Source organism: Haematobia irritans, chromosome 2 (assembly GCF_050003625.1).
Source record: "Haematobia irritans isolate KBUSLIRL chromosome 2, ASM5000362v1, whole genome shotgun sequence".
NCBI classification, from domain to species: Eukaryota; Metazoa; Arthropoda; class Insecta; order Diptera; family Muscidae; genus Haematobia; species Haematobia irritans.
This window is the reverse complement of record NC_134398.1, coordinates 100918212-100936491: the sequence shown is the minus strand read 5'-3', so window position 1 is coordinate 100936491 and position 18280 is coordinate 100918212.

The window sequence follows — 18280 nt, the reverse complement described above, 5'->3', positions numbered from 1 at the left end:
AATTTTTTTTTATGAAAATTATGCCCAATATGATTTTTTAACATTTGGAGAGGTTTTCTTTTCAAAAAATGTACAGCAAGTCAGCCGTCGCTGGGGTTTTTTGTCCTGCCCTCCAGTTGATGGAATTGAAATCTGGAATTTGACAAGGAACTGAGCTGATTCTGAACATGTGTGATAGCTCAAAATGTTCGTATTGATGTCAGCTATCATGTTCCTTTGTCCAAATTTTCTAGGTTTTTAATATGTGGACACCAGGCGTTGGTTAGTGTCCTGACCACCACTTACAACATTGAAATCTAGAATTTGACTAGGAACCGAGCTGATTTGGAACATAAGTTATACCTCAAAATGTTCGTATTAATATCAGCTTTCATGTTCCTTTGTCCAATTTTTCTAGGTTTTTAATATGTGTCCTCCAGGCTGGATTTTGTGTCCTGGTCACCTAATCCCGATGGAAACCTTCAAAGGTTGAACCACGGAACAAGTTTTTTGAAAAAAATTTTAATGACAATTATGCCCAACATGATTTCCTAACATTTGGAGAGGTTTCCCTTTCAAAAAATGTACAGCAAGTCAGCCGTCGCTGGGGTTTTTTGTCCTGCCCTCCAGTTGATGAAATTTAAATCTGGAATTTGACAAGGAACCGAGCTGATTTGGAACATGTGTTATACCTCAAAATGTTCGTATTGACGTCAGCTTTCATGTTCCTTTGTCCAAATTTTCTAGGTTTTTAATATGTGGACACCAGGCGTTGTTTAGTGTCCTGACCACCAGTTTCAACACTGAAATCTGGAATTTGACTGGGAACCGAGCTGATTTGGAACATGTGTGATACCTCAAAATGTTCGTATTGATGTCAGCTATCGTGTTCCTTCGTCCAAATTTTCTAGGTTTTTAGTATGTGACCTCCAGGCTGGATTTAGTGTCCTAAACTTCGAGTTGCACATAGAAATCATTGATTTCTGAAGCAAACTAAGTGATTTGGACAATGAGTCATACCTTAAATTGTAGCTAAAGAATCAGTCTACATGTTTAGTACTTCCTAAGAATGAGTAATTGGACAGTTTTCCTATATTTTTGTCCAGGAATCTCGTTCTCCATTGAAATTCTAGCCCCGAACAGTTGATAAAAAAAGTACTTTTGCAGTTTTTGCCGTCTCTGTGTCACCCTGTGAACAGACAAATTTTTTTGTTATCGAAAATTAGCGACGTCGCTAACTTCACGGAGGTACTTAATGGTCGTAGATCCTTCTAGCATTGTCTAAGAATGTTCTGGCGTTGCCAGAATATTGTAGTGCTACCAGAATGTTCTCGTATTGCCACACCGTCATATATAAAAGCGCTCGCATGCTGCTAACGAGTCAGTCTTAATTAAAGCGTCAAACGAATAACTTCAGTGTGAACGAATTGTAAAGTGTGAAGTCATAGTAAATAAATTGTAGATTGTCGTTATTTAAAAGAACTGTGTTTTAATTGTCGGGTAATTAAAAACGCCTAAATATAAAAACGTAACAATTGGTGTCGGAAGTGAAATAACGAAAAAAAAAATCTACAATGAAGTTTAATGAGCTTCGAGTGGAAGACCTAAAAAAGGAGTTGAGCAAACTGGAGCTGCCGACAACAGGCAATAAGGCCCAGCTTCAAAAGCGTCTACTGGAAGAGTTTGAACGGCGTAATATTGACATTGCGACGCATGAGTTTGATTATAAGGAAGACATTGATGAATCAATACTCGTCAATACCAGCAGTATAGAAACTCCGTCTGTGGCTTCGAGTGTTGTGGATTACACATCAAAGCTCAGTGTTTTGAGCAAAATGATGGAGGAAAACTCTAGAAAAATCATGGATGAGAATTCTAGAAAAATGGAAGAAAATTCTAGAAAAATGGAAGAAAATTCTAGAAAAATGGAAGAAACTTCTAGAAAATTGCTGAAAGAAAATGCCCTACAAATGGAAGCAAGTTCAAGAAAATTGGAAGAAAAATTCGACGAAAATTCTAGAATTCTCAATGAAAAACTACAACGAATTTCTGAAGGCATGGAAAAACGTGTGGACCATATAGAAAATCAAATTGTGGAATTGGATAAGAAAGTTCTTTCTGTGGATGAGAAAATTATGGTTCATGATGAGAAGTTTCTGCACATCGAGAAAAAAATGTCAGAGCTGGAAATTAAAGGTGGTCCAGTGCGCGTCATCGAGGGCTCAAAAATCAAAACTCCTGTTTTCGATGGCTCAACGTCATTTGATGTCTTCAAATTCCAATTCGAAATGGTTGCTTGTAGAAATTTGTGGAATGACGATGATAAAGCAATTGAACTTCTATTGGCATTAAAGGGCAATGCTGCTGATGTGATACAAAGCATTCCCGCTGCTTCTAGAAATAACTATAATGAAGTAATAGCGGCACTTCAACGCAAGTATGGTGGAGAGCACAAGCAAGACATCTTTAGAATGGAATTAAGAGGTAGAGTCCAGAAATCAAACGAGACTCTACAAGACTTTGCAACAGAAGTTGAGCGGTTGGTGCTACTGACATACCCAGGAGAGAGTCACCCACTTGTGGACCGCATCAAAATTGAGACCTTTGTGAATGGCATTCGAGACCCAGACATAAAATGTGCAACATATGCGTCACAAAAGGCTACATTCGCAGAAACAGTAACATTTGCACTTGCGCAAGAAACTGCGAGATTGCTGGCACGGCCTCAAATTCACAAAGTACGCAGAGTAGAGACCGAGTGTGAAGAATCGAAATCTATCATTGACTCGATGAAAGAGGCAATGAAGCAGGTAATGCAAGAATTGAAACAGGATGCAACTAAATCCCGAATCAAATGCTATAACTGTGATAAGACGGGACATCTAGCTCGAGAATGCAAAGCACGACGCAAACGGTCAAGATCCACATCACCATCTCCATTAAACAATAACCATAAGAAGGTGACCCCACAGTCAAGTGAGTCACCTTTAAACTAAATCGAGCTAGTTCAGCGGGGCAAGAGCTGGCTCCCACCGACGATGGCCCCACCATCTCCATAGCAATAGTTCAACAGAAAAATAACAATTTAACTATTGCGGGTGTTATTAATGGCGACAAGCGTACTTTGACGTTGGATACTGGTGCATCAAAGTCTATTATTAGATCTGATTTAGTAAAAGGAAAAGTTACACCACTGATTGGAGTCAAGCTACGCACGGCTACAGGGGAACCCGCAACCGTATATGGAAAGGTCGCCGTAAAATTAACTATTGCTAACAAGTCCGTTACTTATGATTTCATTGTGGCCGATATAATAGACGAAGTTATAATTGGAGCGGATTTCATGATTGCTTTTGGTATCAATCTGGATATGAAGCGTCGTGTAATGACATGGTGCGATGCCGAAATAACGGTAAACGTGGGCTATAGTGAGAATACACCCGTCAGACGTTTGACAACGAGCCAGTCAGAGTCTATACCACCGAATGCCGAAGCAATTATATGGGTTCCTATGAATGGAGATTGTGAAGTCGGCCAATTGTGGGTTGTTGAACCAGCAGAAAACAAAAGCAACAACATCTTGATAGCAAATGCCCTGGTAACAACGAACGAAGAGAGACTAATACCAGTTCGTGTCTTGAACTTGTCTGACAATCACGAGCAAATTGTAAAATTTTCTGACATTGGCAAATGTACACCAGCCGAGGCAATAGTCAATTTGGAAGGCAACTCATCAAAGACACATGGAGCAGTGAGAAAACATCTAGAAGCGTATGTCGAGGCTTGGACACGTCATCTATCGCCGTCAGCGAGAAATAAAGCCAAGCAATTGTTGTGGAAAAACGCCTGTGCTTTTGCTTCTGAAAAGGGAAATCAAGGAAGAACATCTGTAGTGAAACATGAAATTAAAACCGCAGAAGAAAGGCCCATAAAACAGGCACCACGAAGTGTTCCCCTGGCAAAAAGAGACGAAGTTCAAAAGCTCATAAAGGATATGGCGGAGAGTGGAGTGATCGAGCCATCATCAAGTCCTTGGTGTTCCCCAGTTGTGCTGGTCAAAAAGAAAGATGGAAGTACCCGATTCTGCGTGGACTACAGAAAACTGAATGATGTCACCAAAAAGGACAGTTATCCGCTTCCACGCATTGATGACACGTTGGACACACTAGCCGGGACAACATGGTTTTCTACGCTTGATTTGCAGAGTGGATATTGGCAAGTAGAGATCGCCGAGAAAGACAAGGAAAAGACGGCTTTTGGCGTTAATGGCGGTCTCTGGCAATTCAATGTAATGCCGTTCGGGCTCTGCAACGCTCCGGCTACCTTCGAAAGATTGATGGAGCGGGTACTGAAGGGGTTGCACTGGAAGTCGTGCTTGATATACTTGGACGACATCATAGTGATGGGCAAAACATTTGACGAGCACCTTAAAAACTTGAAAGACGTTATCCAGCAATTGTCAGCCGCTGGTCTACGCCTTAACGCAAAGAAATGCTCCCTTTTCCAGCGGGAAGTTAAATACCTGGGTCATCATGTGACTGCAGAGGGCATATCCACCGATGAAGACAAAATCCAAGCTGTCAGAGATTGGCCACGACCCCGAAATCTCCACGAATTAAGAAGTTTCCTTGGGTTATGTACATATTACCGACGATTCGTCCCAAACTTCGCCAGCATCGCCGCTAGTCTCCATAAATTGACGCAAAAAGGTCAGAAGTTCCAGTGGAGCGACGAACAGGAAGATTCATTCCAACATTTAAAAGAACTTTTATGTTCAGCTCCTGTTCTAGCGTATCCTATTCCGGGCGAAAAATTTGTTTTGGATACAGATGCTAGCGCGCATGGTATTGGAGGTGTGCTATCCCAACAGATAGACGGCAAGGAGAAGGTCATCGGATATTTCAGCCGAACGTTGTCCAAGCCCGAAAAGAACTACTGTGTAACGCGACGAGAGCTGCTAGCCGTCATAGAGAGTGTAAAACATTATCATAAATATTTGTATGGACAACACTTCTTGCTCAGGACTGATCACTCAGCTCTACGATGGTTGCTCCAATTCAAGAATCCGGAAGCTCAACTGGCACGTTGGATCGAGAGGCTCCAAAGCTATGATTTCAGTATCGAGCATAGAAAAGGTGGAAAACACGGTAACGCTGACGCCTTGTCACGTCGACCTTGCAGTATAGAATGCAAGCACTGCTCGAAAGCTGAACACAAGGAGGAGATTGTTGATATTCGGCTGTTACACGTCGAATCTGGAGTGGACTGGCCAACAGAACAGCGTAAAGATCCCATTTTGATCAAAATTATTTCGGCAAAGGAAGAGAACCAGAAGCCCAGTAAGAAAGACATCGCAGCCGAAAGTCCACTTATGAAATCATACTGGGCTCAATGGGATAGTTTAGTTCTAGTCAATGGATCCCTGCAACGTAAATGGGAAAGCGAAGATGGCAAGAGCAGCCGAAATTTGATCATCGTTCCAGATTCCAAAATAAGAGATGTTTTGGCGGAGTTCCATAATGGTCCCAGTGGAGGTCATCTGGGAATAACCAAAACCGCCGAGAAAGTGAAGCAACGATTCTACTGGGTTGGATGCCAGAAATCAATTGCTGAATGGGTAGCCAATTGCGAGAAGTGCATGAAGGCGAAAGGTCCAACAAGGAAAAGTCGAGGTCCTATGCAAGAATATAGACCAGGAGCCCCGTTTGAAAGAATAGCAATGGACGTGGCAGGCCCTTTCCCAGTAAGTGATTCTGGAAACCGTTATGTCCTTGTGGTCATGGATTACTTCAGCAAATGGCCGGAGGTGTATGCAATTCCAAACCAAGAAGCAAAAACGATTGTGGATGTTGTCAACAAAAACTGGATATGTCGCTACGGTGTGCCGTCCGAGATTCACTCAGACCAGGGAAGAAATTTTGAATCGGCCATATTCAAAGAGATGTGTGAATCCCTTGGTATCAAGAAAACGAGGACTACACCATTACATCCACAATCCGATGGCATGGTAGAAAGGTTTAATCGCACTCTGGAGGAACATCTTCGAAAAGTAGTGGACAACGGCCAGAGGGACTGGGACGAGCATATACCAAAGTTTTTGCTGTCGTATAGATCTGCCATTCATGATTCCACCTCTCGAACACCGGCCAATGTTCTATTCGGAACTGAGTTGAAGTTGCCTGGTGATCTGATATTCGGTGCTAAACCTAATGAGCTCGCCATGGAAGAAAACAGAAACGACATCCCAAACACTTTCGGTGAAGTTCACGAATCAGTGCGCAACAAAATAAAAATGGTCAGCAACAGAATGAAGGCGAGATACGATCGTGCTGTAAATACTGAAGGCTTCCAAGAAGAAGAATTGGTTCTGCTATTTAACCCGCAACGAAAGAAAGGATTGTGTCCTAAACTGCAAACACAGTGGGAAGGCCCATACAAAGTCATCAAGAAGATCAATGATGTTGTATACCGGATTCAGAAGGACGACAGCCCTAGATCAAAGATGAAAGTTGTACATCTGGAACGATTGGCTCCTTACGGAACAGGTTCTGTGCCTGTTCGGGACGAACAGGCTTAAGCGGGAGGCAGTGTTACGAATTTGATAATTATAGATATAAGTTTATTTAAATTAGTTTCCGTTAATTTAAAATTTCAAATTGTAACGATAAAATTTCGCTATCACTTGTTGGAATCATCTATTCATTTTCTAGTATTTTCCTGAATTTCTTTTATGTTCTTTTGTTTGCTTACCGAAATGTTAGTTTTTACTCTCTCATAGAATAACAACCCCTTTGCTTTGTTATTTTGCTTTCTCATTTCATCTCATTGTCTATTGTCATTGTTGTTGTAGTAATGCGAGCATATATCTATGTGAGTGTGTATGTGTTTGGCAGCCACCAGACGAATTACTTAATGGTCGTAGATCCTTCTAGCATTGTCTAAGAATGTTCTGGCGTTGCCAGAATATTGTAGTGCTACCAGAATGTTCTCGTATTGCCACACCGTCATATATAAAAGCGCTCGCATGCTGCTAACGAGTCAGTCTTAATTAAAGCGTCAAACGAATAACTTCAGTGTGAACGAATTGTAAAGTGTGAAGTCATAGTAAATAAATTGTAGATTGTCGTTATTTAAAAGAACTGTGTTTTAATTGTCGGGTAATTAAAAACGCCTAAATATAAAAACGTAACAATATTAATTGTCTAGTTATCTTGATGTCTGATGTTTTATTCATTTTTATAAAATAAAATATTAATTGAACCTATAAGTTCAGCCTATTCAATTTTAGCTACGGGGGCTATAGACCCCCCCCCCTAGGAAAATTTTCTAGCTACGCTAATGAATGTAAGGGTTGATCTTCACATTCTAGAGCGAGAGATCCAGCGCAAAAGTGAGCCTCTAGATCAGGCAGCATATCAGACAGGTCTGAACAGGATTCATGAGGATACTGTAGCTGAAGCGGTGAGAAGCTACAAGGTTAATCCTGTTCTCGAAGTCCGACCACCGCCCATAACACCGGAGGAGAGACCTCACACGGCAGACCAGGGGGCTAATCACGGCATTCGATATCGAGAATATTTGATCGAAATCTAAATTTTTCGGATCACGGGAGTCGATATCGAGTTTTTTGACCGACAATTTTTTTGATTGCTAAATTGCATTCATCAACCAATTACAGTACCATTCCATGACAACATAACGCTTCCGGACCACCTTGTAAGAATAGTGAGTGATGAAGGCTTCCAAAAAGTTTTAAACGGCAGACAATTGTAAAGCGATAGAATTGAGCTTGACATGCCACCAAAAATTATTTTCCATTTGAACGAATCCTTCGTCAGCCGAAATCGTCCATTGAGTCTGCAAAAAGGTGACTTTCTAACAGTGCACACCATTTCAAACCCATGTACTTACACCAAAAACAATGTGCACTTTTATTCCTTATTTGTCGCCGAATTATTTTATATTCATCTCATCCTCAATTAGGAAGGAATTCGGAGGAATGTAAAAGGAGACCACAGAGGTCAAAGTTGTTATCCGATTTACGTGAAATTTTGCACAGGGAGTAGATTCAACATAGTAACTATGCATGTGAAATTTGATTGCAATCGGTTCAGATTTCGATATAGATTCCATATATATGTTTTTTCTATTTAGGCAAAACTGTCCGAAATACCTACATTTTCCTTATCAAATCGCCACTGCCATGTCGAAAACTTATCAAAATGACTCACATTCTTCTATTACTCTAATACACATCTGTCGACCGATAAATCATAAATACACTTTTGCGAAGTTGCCTCAAAATTGGTTCATATTTAAATGTTTCCTATATTTTTTACTAACATTGTGTTCCACCTCAGCGCATTAGCCGACTTAAATGTAAAATCTATAAGTATTACAGAACTCTGTACAGATCTGCTCAGATATACAGAATATATGTGTATGGGTTCGTATAGCATCCAAAACATTGGACGGATTTGATATGGTATCGAAAATGTGGACTTACAAAGTGGTGAAGGGTATAATATAGTCGGCCCCGCCCGACTTTAGACTTTCCTTACTTGTTTTTATATTTATATGTATTATAAGATTTATATGTATTATTTAAGAATGTTAAAATTGTTTCATTTATTGATTATTCGAATATTGTTTAGATTTCGCCCCAATTTCTACGGATCATAACAAACTCGTCTACAAAAGTCAATAAATTTTCACCAATATACCTTTCACAATTTTAAGCGAAATAACTATGTTTTCAGCACTTCATTATCAATTTTATTTAAATAAATTATAAGAAGCTAGTTGTGCTTGGTGTTTCACAAAATATGAAATGGCTCTTATAGCAATAGTGATGGCAAAATATTTTCATGCGAATAGTGATGACAAAATACTATCACAGTTGGCGATTGTTGCAGTGTCACTTACGGGTCTGTGGTAGCGATGAGGATGAAATGGAACTTTGACTTATTGAATGGAACAGACTTATTTCTACGAGAGTTGAACTACTTTTAAATGCTTTATTAAATATTAATTGTCTAGTTATCTAGATGTCTGATGTTTTATTCATTTTTATAAAATAAAATATTAATTGAACCTATAAGTTCAGCCTATTCAATTTTAGCTACGGGGGCTATAGCCCCCCCCCCCCCCCTAGGAAAATTTTCTAGCTACGCTAATGAATGTAAGGGTTGATCTTCACATTCTAGAGCGAGAGATCCAGCGCAAAAGTGAGCCTCTAGATCAGGCAGCATATCAGACAGGTCTGAACAGGATTCATGAGGATACTGTAGCTGAAGCGGTGAGAAGCTACAAGGTTAATCCTGTTCTCGAAGTCCGACCACCGCCCATAACACCGGAGGAGAGACCTCACACGGCAGACCAGGGGGCTAATCACGGCATTCGATATCGAGAATATTTGATCGAAATCTAAATTTTTCGGATCACGGGAGTCGATATCGAGTTTTTTGACCGACAATTTTTTTGATTGCTAAATTGCATTCATCAACCAATTACAGTACCATTCCATGACAACATAACGCTTCCGGACCACCTTGTAAGAATAGTGAGTGATGAAGGCTTCCAAAAAGTTTTAAACGGCAGACAATTGTAAAGCGATAGAATTGAGCTTGACATGCCACCAAAAATTATTTTCCATTTGAACGAATCCTTCGTCAGCCGAAATCGTCCATTGAGTCTGCAAAAAGGTGACTTTCTAACAGTGCACACCATTTCAAACCCATGTACTTACACCAAAAACAATGTGCACTTTTATTCCTTATTTGTCGCCGAATTATTTTATATTCATCCCATCCTCAATTAGGAAGGAATTCGGAGGAATGTAAAAGGAGATATCGTTATCTTAATGTGTAAAGGTGCTAAGTCAACCAAAAAAAAAAATGGATTAAGATCCAAATCGACAGATAAATCAAAAATACATAGTTTCCCAAAAAAAATATATATAAAATATCTGTTTTTATCTCTGTTTGGTAATGTACACACCTGTACACGTCAAATTTTAGGTTGAGTAGGCTTTGCTAACAAATTTTAATAGCAACTTTTTGTGTGCGATTTTGCGGAAAGTTTACTGTTTGTATTGAAAGCATTTATGGTCACAATTTATTAAGCTTTTTGTCTCTCCTGTAAAATTTCAAAAATTTGACTTAGCACCTTTACACATTAAGCTAACGATATGGGTCCATAAGACATAATGCAATACAATTTACTTTTTATTTTGAAATCTTCAAAAACATGTGTTTTCCTACATTCTACTTTGTGCCGCTAACTTAATTTTGTCATTTCATTTTGTTCTGCTTCGGTTTTTGCTGTTGGCTATGCTAGAGAAATTGCATGAAATTTCGATCGAATGCCGTGATCACAACTTTTAATCGTATCGACAATTTTTTCGATGAGGTCGATATCGAATGCCGTGATTAGCCCCCAGGGTGGTTTTACACAATTAAGATCACGCAATTGCAGCCGCCTTAATTCCCACTTATCAGTTGTTGTTGTTGTAACACTTTTTAATGTAGTTTCGTCTATTTTGTTCTATGCTTGTGTAGTTCAGCTGGTAGCCAGATCAAAGAACTCTGCGACAAGGATGGGGTGTGTCCAGAGTGATCTGGTAGTGAGACGGGTAGGCTTGCCTGGGCAAGCAAAAAGGTGACGAGGGTCATGTAGATTACAGATGGGACACACGTCAGCTACGCTGCTATCAATCACTGATAAGTAGGAATTGAGGCGGCTGCACTTGTCTTATCGTAGTCTGCCGTGGGAGGTCTCTCTCCTCCGGTGCTGTGGGTGGCGGTCGGACTCCGAGAACAGGACTAACCTTGTAGCTTCTCACCGCTTCAGCTACAGTATCCTCATGAATACTGTTCAGACCTGTCTGGTATGCTGCCAGATCTAGAGGCTCTCTTTTGTAACGCTGGATCTCGGGCTCTAGAAGGTGAAGATCAACCATTACATTCCTGGGTGGAGGTTGTCTATCCACAAGATGGTGATTCGGATGACAACTTCGATGGCAACCCAAGAGGTACTGCTTTGACAACATGTAATTGTGTCGACGCTCTGGGATGATCTTGGTATCCGCATAAAGGTGATCCAGGGGTGTACTGCGGAGACATCCTGTTTCGGTTCTAAGGGCAGCGTTCTGACAGGTCTGTATGTTATTCCACTGCGTATCGCTCCTTTGAGGTGTCCACACTGGCGCTGCATAGTTTACCACTGACCGGCCAATTGCCTTATATGTAGTTAACAAGGTTTGTTTGTCCGCACCAAGAGCTGCCGGCAAGCGACTTGAAGACCTTGTTTATACCGCGGAGCTTATCACAAATTGCAGTGGCATGGGCGGACGACTTAAAAAGGCTGTTGAATGTGACCCCGAGAATTTTGGGGTAATTTGTTGTCGGAATTGTTTCGCCATCGACTCTGACATTAAACTGCCTGCGTACTTCCGCCGTCCATGTAGTGAATAGTGTGGCTGAGGATTTGGTGGGAGATATCCTCAAATTTGTTGCAGTGAAATAACTGGTAAGATCAGCGAGGTAGACATTGAATCGATCGCAAATGTCATCAACAATGGGCCCGGATGCATGCCGGTGCAATTGTATGTATATGACACAATCTCGACGCCGTCAAGAGGGGGTGGAATCGAGGACAGGTAGAGGTTAAACAGTGCCAGAGATATAACACCGCCCTGGGGAGATCCCTGTTTAACTCTAAGGGGTTTTGACTTCTTGTCCCTGAATTCCACGTACGACTGGCGTCCACACATATAATTCAGAACACAACGCTTCATTCCTGCCGGCAGGGACGTATTCTCGATGTCCTCGAATGTGGCATGGTTGACCGTATCGTATGCAATCCCACGGCGGCGGGTTCTGTGTACCTGCTTGACCCGATGGACCCCATCCATTGGCCAGCGGCTGCCACATCAGTGTACGTGTTGTTTCGTCCGTCTTTTTGTGTTGGAGAAGGTGCATCCCGGAAAGCCTTCTCCGATTGCTGTTGGTCCGAGCCGGGATAGAGGAGAACCCCGGACCATGGTATTGTTCAGTCTGCCGAAACCTGATCCACCACCGTTCGGTTTCGGTCAGGTGTAACAGGTGCTTGGAGTGGGTGCACTTCCGGAACTGCACCGGCTTAACATCGCTGCGGGAGTAGAGTCATACTAACTACGTGGCAGGATACTGTGCCAGCGATAGCGGCAGTGGGTCGTCTAACTATGCGACACTAGTGACCCGTATATGGAATGTATGGGGGTAGCAGTCAAGTCTGGGGCTGCCGAGATAGAGCTATATGTGTATATACCGCCGGTTGTGCTCCAGGTTATAGCCCAAACATTGAGTGGCTGTTATGCGGGCATAACCGATTGGTTCTAGGAGACTTTAATGCCCACCATGAACTTTGGCATTCACTCCTAGGTAAAGACCAGAGAGGTATAGCTTTGGCAGAACAGAAAGATGACTCCACATTTTGCACGGTGAACGAAGAGGTCCCCACGAGAATTATGGGTGACTGCAACAGTTTGCCAGATTTATCTTTAGCGTCGCCTGGTCTTATAAATTACATTTCCTGGACACCCGTCATTTCATTGGGATCGGACCACCTCCCCATAATTCTCACCATTAACCGACCCTCCGATTTCATAACGTCTGAACGCCGGACGTTTATCAATCAAAAGAAAGCCAACTGGGTAGGCTTCAGAGAATACACCGATCGCCGCTTCAGTGAGCCCAGAGGGCGTTCCGGTACATCATCAACGCAACAGCCGCTCGCTTCATACCCGCTGGTCGAATTGCACCAAGTGAGGCCCAACTTCCCAGCCGAAGCGCCGGGACTCGCGGACGAGCGTGATGAACGCCGTCGTGCTAACCCTGTTGATCCTAGAATCAGAGATTAGTAAGATAGTCGACGAGCACAAGCGGAACACTTGGTTAGAGCACCTGAAGCAATGTAACTTAGGCACAGGAACTAGTAAATTGTGGTCAACAGTGAGAGCCCTCTCGAACCCCGCTACAAGTGATGATGGGATTTCAGTCACCTTTGGCGACGTGACTGTGACTGATCCGAAGAGATGCGCCAAATACTTTAACCGACAGTTTGTCGAGCATCCCGAGAGTGATAGAGCGAAAAGGAGTCGCATACGTGGTCTCCGAGCCGACGACACACCACAATTTACCGCAGCCGAAGTTACTAATGTCAACAACAGTGCGAAACCATCCAAGGCGCTGGGCCCCGACGGAATTTCAATGCTAATGCTGAAGCATCTGGGAATACTGGGAGTAGAGTACCTGACCAAACTCCTCAATTTGTCCTTGGAATCACTCATTAAACCCGATGTCTGGAAGATGGGAAGAGTGATTCCACTACTGAAGCCAGGCAAAGATTCGAGTAAAGGTGAATCGTACAGACCGATATCCCTTCTCTCGCCAGTAGCCAAGACACTTGAGGCACTACTCCTCCCCAGCCTTGTGGAGAATTTTCCAGCTGCCCACCATCAACATGGATTCCGTAAGGTACACAATACGGCGACAGCCTTACATGCCATTTCGACACCTACTTATCAGTGACTGATAGCAGCGTAGCTGACGTGTGTCCCATTTGTAACTAAGGGCCACATGACACTCGTCACCTTTTCGCTTGCCCAGCTAAACCTTCCCGACTCACCACCAGATCACTCTGGACGCAGCCCACCCTTGTCGCAGAGTTCCTAGATCTGGTCACCAGTTGAAGTACCAAAGCATAGAATAAAATGGATGAAATTACATTAAAAACTGGGGTTTTATTGTACATATCTGTCCATGCAAGATTAAATATTGATAAAATAAAATATAACTTGAAGTTGTCTTAAATCAAATACCACTTCAAAAAGACCGTTTGGATATCTAGTGCACGAGTAGCATCGAGTATTTTCAATTCCTCTGGTATTAACAAAAAATATTGCAAAATACATCTTGGACTCTTCTGCTGCCGTTGTTTGGTTTGATTTGTTTATTGCACACTTTGTTAAAATGGGACCTACAACAACAATTACATGCCCTAAATGCAGCGAAAACGTAACCAAATCAACTGGTGGTGTCTATTGTTACATATGCAACAATTGGTATCATAGAGATCAATGTTCTAATTTATCAACATCTGCTTTTAATCTTTTGACAAAGAATAAAGCTATTAAATGGAGGTGTCTTCAGTATGGTACAGCAAGAGGATAATATTTGAAAGTCTCTTGAAAACTTAACTTCGAAGCTGGATAATTTAATACAAACATTGCCGTCCCATAAAAAGGGAAATTGATTCAAAATTAGCCTCAATACAAGCTTCAGTGGATGCAGAAAGAGCTGCTGGTATTGAACATCAGAAACAATGTAATGCTAAATGTAGTGCAATTGATCGGGAAATTCACAAAATAAGACATCTGCAGTGCCGGAACGATATTCTCGTATATGGCCTACCTCCGACCGCAGATCCAATTGTTATGGCTCAGAATATAGCAAAAGCAGTTGGTGTAAATATGAGAATTGACGATTTTGACAGCTGTTTCTGGTTGGGAAAAACTAAAAAAACACTGTTGATCAAATTCCGCTCTGCGATGAAGAGAGATGATATTATGAAAAAGAATTTTGCCAAGGGAGATCTTAAGCTGAATCAATTACTTTCCACAGATATAGAATCCAGGGTTTATTTAAATGAAAATTTACCTCCTGCGGCTATTAAGGCCAAGAGTTTATGTCGTGCCTTACAAAAAGATCGTGTAATTAAAAGCTTTCGCCTCATATAATCTATTCCTGCAGCTAATGTCACGCATAAAGATGGTTCTAAAACGTTCTGTAATCTCGAACAACTCTCTACGTTGGCTGTTGAGACGGAATCAAATGATGGCATAATTCGGCGTCGCTTTGGGCGAAGAAGCAGGTCAGGATTGCCATGCTTCTCATGTGGGGCCCCGGGATATTGTGCGGGTGTATTTGTGATATGAACGGTACGTTGTCCAGGCTATCCAACTTTATCTAGGTAGCCGTTTTTTGTTATTTATTTTATTTATATTAGTCAGCTTTTACATGATTTATTTTAAAACTAAATTTTTTATCTTTTTTAATGCTTCGTTTAGTATTTTACATAATATAGTTGTTAGTTTAATATTTCTTTCTATTCCATATTGACGCACATTTCTTTCGATATTCACATTGATTACGGATAACTGCATCGGTGAGGTTGTTAGTAATGATTCTTTTATAAGACATTTTTGTGCCAACCAAGGGTTTCTAAATATTGGATTTTTTAACGCGCAGTCGATGAAACCTTCTATTCATTCTACCAAATTTGATGAGATTCAAAATGCTTTAAACAGTGGACACCTTAATATAGTTGGTGTGGCTGAAACTTGGCTCAAGCCATATGTTCCTTCCAGATCCGTGCAAATCCCGGGCTATAACTTTTTTAGGGCTATATGTTTCAAAGAACCAACAGGCCAAGGTCGTTCCAACTTTATCTGAGCCGAATTCTTGTGAGGCGGTGTTTTTGAAAATAGTGTCCAGCGGATATGAGTTACTTGTTGGCGTGGTGTATTTGCCCAGCGGTAATTTAGTTGCCCTGGAGAATTACATTTCAAAATATATTATACGGTTTCCTGATGTAATTATTTTAGGTGATTTTAACTGTGATATCTCAGATCGTAGAAAGTATGCCTGTCTTAAATTGATGTTAACCCGCTGCAATCTCTCTGTGCTGCATAATAACGTCCCAACGCACTATGATCTCACAAGAAACGTGCTTACAATGATTGACTATACTCTTGTCAGTAATACTTCATCTATCACCCGCAGCAGTCAATTTCACTTCCCTGCTTTGAATTCACGACATGCATTCATCCTTCTGCAATATAGGATCCCGACCTATAGTGATAATCTTATTTATGTTTTTAGGGATTATGATTCTATTTCACTGGATGATTTGTCTCTCGCGGCATTGAATACTGACATTTCTGCTATTTATTTTACTAATGATACTGACACACAACTCTCAATCCTGAGCAATATTTTATACGCGTTGTTTAATTACTATGTTCCTTTGAGGTCAAGAGTAATTAGAAATGACAAGCCTATATGGTATGATAACAGAGACATACGTCGAGCTATTATTAATAGGGATCTCTCTCACCGGGATTTTATTGAGAATCGATCCGACGAGAGTAGATCCCGTTTCAAGATGTATAGGGCTATTGCCCGTCGATGAATTAAACGTTGCCATTCGACGAATTAAACGTTCGTATGGTTTTCGAATGTTTCAAAACTGCAGGAGTTACAAGGAATTGTGGTCTAGAGTTCGTTCTACGGGAGTTCTCGATTCTAATTTCTGTGATAGCAATAACTGTGATATAGATGTAGACAATCTTAATAATTATTTTACTACGCCTCATTATGTACCTGTTAATAGCTTAGAAATTTTACATACGGGGATGATCGCGATAACTGTCTTAGTTTAGAAATATAGATATGGTAGAATTAGAAAGTGCAATATACAGAATTAAGTCCAACGTCTGACGAAATACCAATTAGATTTATTAAATTGATTTTTCCATTTGTATCACAGCATATTTTGCACTTGTTAAATACTATTATATTGACTAATAAATTTCCTATGGCTTGGAAACTGACTAGAGTGGCGCCGATGGGGAAAAAGGGTACTAGTGGTAATGACTGTTCTGATTTTCGTCCCATTTCTATCCTTCCAGCTTTATCAAAGGTCTTTGAAATAATAATAAAGGACCAACTTATTGAACATCTTGATCGTTACTCATTAATTTATGACTGTCACTCGGGCTTCAGGAGACATCATAGTACCACATCCCTTATGATTAAGCTAACGGATGACATTAGGCGGGCACTTGATAGAGGTGACCCATGTATTCTCGCGGCTCTTGGTTTGAATAAAGCTTTCGATTCAGTCGACCATAGTACACTACGTTCAAAGCTCTACCACGAATTTAACTTTTCTTCTACAGCTTGTAGACTTTTATTGTCTTTCCTGTCTGGTCGCTCTCAATATATTCGATGTGATGGTCCTGTGTCTGGTGTTAATGTAATTTCTGCCGGTGTTCCTCAGGGTTCCATTTTAGGTCCTGTGTTGTTCATGTTGTATGTCAATGATGTTCGGCTCTGTGTTCAACATGTAGACATGGGAATATATGCAGACGATTTTCAGCTGTTGAGTACGTGTACTAGTGGAGGATTACCACGCTGCATTTCACATTTGGACGACGATATTGGGAGGATATGCGACTGGGCCTGTCGCAACCATCTCAACATTAATATTCCGAAAACCAAAAGTATAGTGTTTACTCACGTCGCCAAAATACTCCTCAAGGTATCACTGTGCAGAATCATATAGTTTCTTCGAAAGATGTCATAACTTCTCTTGGTTATCAAATTGACTCCAATTTGGTTTTTGCGCAGCATATTGCCCACATCTGCTCCAAACTAAATCTCATCCTAAAAAAGTTGTACAGCATAAATGTGATCTTGCCTACGCAAATAAAGTACATGTTGGCTCACTCGTTACTAATGCCTCATATATTGTACGGAGCTGAGGTATATACTGGCACCAATAGGTCAAACATTCGCAGGCTTAAATCTTCATTTCACAGTATTTTAAGGTATGTCTATGGTCGTAACTGCCGACGTAATTATGTGTATTTCACGCATCAGTTCCTTGGCTGTAATTTTGAGCACTTCCTAAGCATAAGATGCCTTAGTTTTTTCTTTAGCATTATAAAACATGGTGAACCCGCTTACCTCCAGTGTTTTAATTTTCTATTCGTAACTCTATTCGTAATACTCAAATTCTAATAGAGACTTTCTCACACCTTGTTTTTGAAAGATCGTTCATAATTCGTTTATCCAGATTATGGAATGCAATTCCATCCTATTATAAGAACTTTTCCGTAAGTCTAAGCGCTTTTAAAAGTAAATTAATTCAGTATTTTAATTATAACAATTAACTTTGTTTTTGCATCATCACTGATAATACCCCCATTGCGTTTTTTTTGTGTTTAGGTAAAGAAATGTGCGTGTAGTTTTTCAGCTATTGAGAATATTGTATTCACATTAGTTTTAAGTATTATGATTTTTTATACCCTCCATCATAGGATGGGGGTATATTAACTTTGTCATTCCGTTTGTAACACATCGAAATATTGCTCTAAGACCCCATAAAGTATATATATTCTAGGTCGTGGTGAAATTCTGAGTCGATCTAAGCATGTCCGTCCGTCCGTCCGTCCGTCTGTTGAAATCACGCTAAC